We start from the raw sequence: 7,872 nt of genomic DNA on the forward strand, positions 1-7,872 counted from the left end.
CTCAAACACACATGTTATAATAGGCTTACCTAGTGAAAAACCACTGGGAGTGAATTAGAAAATCCTCAAGTTGTTCCTGAGTCTTGAAACTTGGAGAAAGCAAATCCACTGTTTATCTATGGGTGGTGAAAAAAATAGATCTCGACAGAGAGCTTCGGGAATCTACTCAATTCCCATTGTTTTCAAAATGGGAAATCGGACAGGATTCCCGAAAAGCTCTCTGTAGAGATTCGATTTCCTAAATATATTTGTAGGCCATACATAAACTGTGGATTTATTTTCTCCATTAAGGAAGGGAATGTTGTGTAAACTTGGGAAATCCTACAAAAGGGTAATAATTAATAATTCTTTGGCGTTAGTTGGTAGTCAGATCTCCAACCAACCTCTCACCCTAAAGCACCATTAAGTTTGTGGTCAGGTCATCGAAAGGGAAGAAGAGCTGGTGGTTTGGGAGGGGGGGGGACCATCAGGGACTCGGATCCACCCCAACAGATTAGAATTACAATAAATGAGGGAAGGAGGAAACCGAATTTACAAACAAACTTTATTTCAGTTTCACACAAATTCTGGCTGTTCAAGTCCCAGCCAATGGCTGGGTAAGCACTTTCGGCCATTCCAGAGCTCACGACGGTGGAACAAGAGGAAGTTGGAGGGGTTTGGGCAGCCATTAAAGACATCCAGGACAATCAATACGAAATGGACGATCAAGTACCTAAATGCAAGGAGTTAACTAGTTAGAGAGGTTGGACACGCAAGATTACTGAAAGGAAGAGAATGGGAGGTTAAAGCAAAAGTAAAAGCCTAAAAAAGTGGGTGCCAGGCATGGGGCCGAAATGGGACGCTGCTAAAACCGCCCTTTTGAGTGGATGTCCCTTGAACAAAATGCTGGGAATTCTTTGGGTATTTGTGAAAGTTATCACTTTGGTTAAGGGAAATTTCTAGAATTTCTACTTAACCGTGATTCCCTTGGCAGGGGAAATTATGGGTCTGTTCAGCTTTGACACAAGGGATTCCTAAAAGGATGTTTATAAGAAATACCAAAAAATATTATCACCTGCTATCACAAAGGAATATGAGTCTTATAATGAGTTCTTCAAGTCTTCCGACTTTATGAAAACACATCCGTACAACGATGACTTTTCTGGTTGGAGATATAAATGTTTAATCATTAATATTATCCATTCAGAAGATAAAGAACCCTGTTTTCAGTGGCAACAAGCCCATCAATAAGGGGCCATTAACTTGAAAAATCCGAAAGGAATGCTTCCAAAGAATATTAAGATTCTCATTAGGAAGAAAGAGAAGGATTCAAGGGAAATACAGAAAGAAGAGAGACGAGATCTCACTTATTGAAGACAAGAACTTCAAACACAAAAATCTCTCCCTCTCTCAGCGATACCTCCAGCTCCAGAGCCAGTCTCACAGCCTCCGAAATGATCGAAGACTCAAGTTTACACCTCGAGAAGGATTACAAAACGTTTCCCGATAGGCCAATTTGCCCGGACAGCTGGATTCTCGTTTATCTTAGAGATGAGGAACTCGGGACACCGAGCTTATAATCTGTTGACCTTTCTCGATGTATTGATTGGATAGGCGGCCTAGGCCCCTGGTTTTGGTTTTCCCAGAACCATTAAATGACGTGATTTCCCCTCCCAATTCTTTACTTTATTATCGTTTCCATTAAGTTCTGTGAACAAGGCAAAATAGTTTACTGGCAAGTTGACAAAACTACACACCACTACCGTTTCATAGTTAAGCCACAAATATCTCTTTATCGTCTCCAAGTCCTCAGTAACGTTTGTTTTCAGAAAAACGTATCCCAAACGTTTGTGTTAAGAAATCGACAGGAAATTAAATGTAATTGAGCTTTAATTAAAGAAAATTAAAATTATTATTGATTTTATGTACCTAACTCGAAGTTTACCGCATAGTGAAACACTTAATAAGGTGGAACCCAAGCGGTTTTCACACCCAGGTAATGCACCCTTGAATATAAATTAACGCTAACGTTTTCAGTATAGATTATCAAAAGTCTTTACTTGCAAAGTAACAAAGTAAACTTATAGAAGGCGACGAAAAGGGTATAAACGATATACCTCGTCCACTGTTTACCAGCCAGGAGTGGGAAAAAACAAAAACCAATCCATTTCCACCATGACCATTTGTTTGGACGAAGCACCGTAATCATGGCACAAAGCCAACTACAGCAGCTAAAAGCTGCGTTTTTGCAACAGAAGAATAATACAGGTTCCCACTCTCTCTCCTCTCTTCTCTCTTCACTCCAAGCCTCTCTCTCTCTTCTCACACTCTGGCTTCTCTTTCTCTCTCTCCTCTCTCTTCTGGGAAAACACCAAAATGGGGGAAAATAAACGAACGAGGGAATATGGTAAAGGTACAGAAATAATTATGTAGCGGAGAAGCTTTCAGAGATAAAAAATAAAATATAAATAGATTTTTACTATTTCTATTCCTTTTTAGTTTTGATTTAATTGCTACGTTTCTAAGGCACTTTAATTTACCTTCAATCTTTTAGGACCTTTCTGGCTTTCAGAACTTTAGTACCTCCAGACTGTCCAGAATTTTTAGATTTTCAGGGATTCCAGCATCTTACAGAATTTTAAGACCTCATATTTTTACAACTTCCAGAAATTTTTCGACTTTCAGGCTTCCCTGAATTTTAGATTTTAAGACTCCCAATCAATCCCCCGGACTTATATACTTCCAGATTTTTTACGCTGTCAGGACTTCCAGGTTTTTCAGACTTCCAGATTTCCAGAGGTTTCCTAAACGTTCCCTTACTTCCAGTTCCTTATAGAACTTACCGACTATCAGACTAAAAAGAAAATTTCACCGGAATTTTACTTTTTTTTCTTTTTTTTTTATGAGTTTGAATCAGTGCTACTTCAATATCACTTTAATTATGTATGTCCAAATCAGAGGGTTAGAGAAAATCCAAGGGAAGCTGCTGTGTTGCCAAATGCGATGTTCATGTCAGAGATTCAAAATATCGTTCATTTTGTGAAACAGCGGAATTAGCGTTAAATTTTTGTCACCTGGCTTGAGTTTCCGTGCGGCTGTCATCCTTGGTTTGTTATTTAACTTTGCATTTTTGTTTTTTTAAGCAGACTGAAATAAATAATATGAAAAATTCTTAGGCAATTTAATAACCGATAGTACCAGACACTCTTAAATTCAATGTCTTTAAATTGTATTTCCTTTATGAACCACCACTCCCAAATAATAATTTTTTTATAACGACAGTTTGAATAATAATAATTATAGACGTTAATATGCGCTCTCTCTCTCTCTCTCTCTCTCGTCTCTATCGTCTCCTCCTCACTCCGTCCTCTATCTCTCTCCTCTCTCTCTCTCTCCTTTATCAATTCCATTCTTCCTTTTTAGAAAAACTCAACAGAAGAAGAAAATAAAAACACCAATTCGCGTTTGTCCAAACGGTGTTCAAGTTCTCTATAATCTTAATAATCATAAAAGTTTTGGTAGGGCGCTTATCTTCCTATTCTACCACTTCCTTTCAGAACTTTGGGAAAAAAATGCTCAGCGGAAAAAGGAAAAAAACGGAGAAAAAAAAACAAAAAAAAAAAAATTCCCCTGGACATCGACGGCGCTCTCTCATAAAAGCCGTCCCAGGAATAATAAACTTCGCCCTTTCAGAAGTTTAATTAATATGGTTATGACGAACGGCAGCTGGAACACTGGGTCCATTCCCCGAGGTGGGGAAAACCAGGCCACCCAGACGCTGGAACCAGGAATATATATCATAATAAAACCCCGTTGCAATTAATCATATACAAAGACTCCGTAGAAAATAAATAGGTAAGTTACTTATTCTTAAAATAACGTTATAATAATTCACTTTTCACACTTCACTGACACCAGCTGTCATATAATGAAGGTCCACTTTAATTATTATAAGTTAATCCCAGAAAGCCAGCCGATCGCTACCAAGATATTGACAGAAAAGGGTTGAATTTTTAATTAATCAAATAGAAGAGGGACAAAAATATGTGGATTTTTTTTATGGAAGAAATATTATAATAGGGAAAGGATATTGTCATGTGCTGAACATGCGGGGGGGGGGGGGGAATTAAGGCTAAGAAAAATAAAAATTTATTTGATAGCACCAAAACTGTTTTAGATTAAAGTCACCCTGAAGGATTATGGGAAATTTGAATTTCACAAAAGAAATAAACGCTATTTGAATTGATGTTTGAAAAGTGGAAAAGGGGCTGTGCGGGAGAATATAATTCATATTTTATTATTATTATTATTTTACTATTATTAGTTTATTAATTATGCTTATTATTATTATTATTATTCAATTATTATTATTATTATTGATTTTATTCAGAAGAAACCCTGAACCCTTTTTCCATATGAACCAAGCCCACTACAGGGGCCACTCATCAAATTGAAAATTCAAGCTTTCAAAGAAATATGATTTATTATTATTATTATTTTATTATTATTATTATATTATTAGTATTATTATTTAACGAAGGGTTCCTTTGAAAGAAAAGCAACAGAAGAAGGTGAAGGGAAGCAACAGAAAGAAGAGATCACTTATTAATGAAATCTGTCTGGATGTTTCCACTCACGAGAGTATTTCAATAACATCAGTTATACCGTCAATAAATTTGAGCAGCTTTTCCCTAAGGACGAAACAAATTAATAAGAGTTCGTGAAAAAACTTTCCCCAAAACAAGACTTTTTTTTTTCACGTCCCCAAAAAACTCCCGTGACCCTCCTCACCGGCGAGGTAGGCAAAAATGGCCCCGATTTTTTTCTCCTCCTCACATATCGTACGAAACCGTTTTCCTCTCATTTTGAGAAAATCGTTTGAGGAAAATCGGGATGGGGGACACTTTCCTGCACTTTTTCTTTTCTCCTGTTCACTACACTAAAAAGAGGGAGTTGTGGCTTGTTTTGCTTATATGAAAAAAACCTGGGAAGGTTTTTTTCTTTTTTTTTAAATAATAATTTTTTTTTTTTTTAGTTTTTCGCTCTGTTGTCATACACCCATGAGGAACTTAAATTTGCTTTTCTAATTATTAATACTTGTTTCTAATCAACTCGTGATCAGCTTTCAATTTGATGGGAATCTTCACCACGGGCAGTTCCTTCAAGTTCCGGTTCCTCAGACTGTGGTTTCCCAAATTTCTGGTTCCTAGAAACTATGTTTTCCTCAAATGTTCTGGTTCCTCAGACTTGGGCTCCCAAATTCTTTTGGTTCACCTGAGACAACTACGGTTCCTCAACCTCAGGTTTCATCCAAAACTCTGGTTCCTCAATTTTTGTGGTTCCTCAAACTTTGATCCCACAAATTGTGGTGCCTAACAAAAACTCTTTCGTCCTCAAACTCCGGTTTCCTCAGAACTCTGATCCTCAAATTCTGGTTCCTCGACATTGGGTTTTCTTCCAAATTGTGGTTACCTCAAGCTCTGGTTCCCCAAATTGGTGGGCTTCCTCAATTTTTTGGTTCCTCAAACTCTAGGGTTCCCTAAATGAGGTGGTTCCCCAAAATTGCGGTTCCTCAATTCAATTTTTTGGTTCCTCAAAACTCTGGGTCCCCTAAATGGTTGGTTCCTTTCCCAAATTGTCGTTCCTCAAACTTCTGGTTCTTCAAACTCCGGTTCTTTTTTTTCCAGGGAAACCTCTGGTTGCTCAAACTGTGGTTCCTCAACTTCGGGTTTTTTAAAAACACAAGTTACTCAAATTTCTGGTTCCCCAAATAAATTGTGGTTCTACAAACTTTGGTTCCTCAAACCCTCAAACTGGAGGATCCTTAAACTTTGGTTCCGCAAAAGTCTGGTCCCTAAAACGTCTTGGTTCCTCTTAGTGGCCCATCAACCCTCCGTGAATGAGAATAACCTGACGCGGAAGGAAAGTATTCCTTGACGTTCAGTTGGAGGGAGAGAGAAGAAGAGAAGAAAGACGAGAAGACGAGAGAGAGAGAGCGGAGATGAGATAGAGAAGAGAGAGAGAGAGAAGGAGGAGGCCTGGATCATAAATAGTTCAATTACAAAATGTAAAACAGACAAAAAGATATGTTTAAAAAATAAGTTAGAAAAGTAAATTAAAATACATTTGCTTAAAAAAAGTTACAAATGCTCCGAAGTTTATTGGGCGCAATCGAGTTTACTGTACAACGTATAATTCAGTATGAAATTCTCAAGCCAAGGCCCCTGAAACTTTCAGCTTGTGTTTTTGGGACATATAGCGGTGCCAGAAGCACGATCACCTAACTTTAACCTTAAATAAAAATGAAAACCACCGAGACTGGAGGTCTGCAACTTGATATGTTTGATGGTTGGAGGTTGAATGACCAGCATACCAATTTGGAACTCAGTCGCCTCAGCAGTTTTGAGGATCTGAGGGCGGACAGCAAAGTGCAGACAGACAGACAAAAAGCCATCTCAACATTTTTCTTTCACAGAAAACTGAAAAAGAAGGGAAACAATTATGTTAAAATTCATCACCTTATAAAAAGGAAGGAAATATTGCAATGCACCTCTGCAATATGCAAAGGTCTTCCGAAGCAGGTCGTGCAAAGAAGGCCAAGTATTGACAAGCACTGGATTTTTCTTTTTTATTTTATTGGAATTTCATGCAAGACTACCACACCTGAGTAGGTGAGGCCTCGTAGTCGATAAACGCAGGCGGGGAATCCGTGATTGGAATTTTGGAATTCTGGAATTTTACACTTAGAGAAAAATGTTTATCTCTAGAAATAAAAAATATTTTGCATATTCTTGATGTCTCAGCTTTGACATGTCCTGTAGAATCTCAGGAAAGTAATAAGATATACACTTACACACACACAACACATCCACAAACATAGATGATAAAATATTCACACATACAGATCATAAAATAAAAGTAGAATATTAAGGCAGAAACATAAAAAAAGACCAAATATCCACCGAGGCTGATAATGGGTTCGTCGAGGTCCACGCTTTGCCTTTATGTTGGGGGGATGGATGGACACTCCGGGATCAGAGTTAAAAAAAAGTTGCATCATCCCCCACCGCCCCCACCCCACACAAAAAAAAAGGAAAAAAAAAAAAAAAAAAAAGAAAAAAAAAAAAAACTCTGCAATGGACCTTGACTTCCTCTTCCGCCCAGGTGGATCCGAGTCAAAGTTGAGGCCATAACTATCATGGAAAGTCCTTTCCTGCTTTTGTCGCGGTGAATGTATCGGAAACTATAGGATCCATTCAGCGTGAAATGTTCATTAGTTTATTTTCACTACATATACCTGCATTTGACTGTTCTAAACATATATTGTATTCCACTTTTAGTTATTCATTCGATATTCTCTCCATGAAATCACTTCCTTTTTCTTCATTACTTTCAAACCAACATAAATCAAGTTATGTTTGCTGATGTTATTTTTCTGATATGTGTTTTCTTACTTTCCTTTTCCGTCATGACTCCTCTCGCAAGTACAAAAAGAGGCATGATTCAGTGGCAAAAGCCCTCCACTGGAGCCTGTGCAAGAAACATCAGCTACCTTGCAGTAATAAGTGGTACGAGCACCAACCTGAGGGAGTGATAGAAAACGATCAGGCAAAGATCCTCTGGGACTATGGTATCAGAACGGATAGGGTGATACGTGCAAATAGACCAGACGTGACGTTGATTGACAAAGTCAAGAAGGAAAGTATCACTCATTGATGTCGCAATACCATGGGACACAGAGTTGAAAGGAAAGAGAGGGAAAAATTGATAAGTATCAAGATCTGAAAATAGAAATAAGAAGGATATGGGATATGCCAGTGGAAATCGTACCCATAATCATAGGGAGCACTAGGCACGATCCCAAGATCCCTGAAAAGGAATCTAGAAAAACTA

This window comes from Macrobrachium nipponense, chromosome 34 (genome assembly GCF_015104395.2).
Source record: "Macrobrachium nipponense isolate FS-2020 chromosome 34, ASM1510439v2, whole genome shotgun sequence".
NCBI lineage: Eukaryota > Metazoa > Arthropoda > Malacostraca > Decapoda > Palaemonidae > Macrobrachium > Macrobrachium nipponense.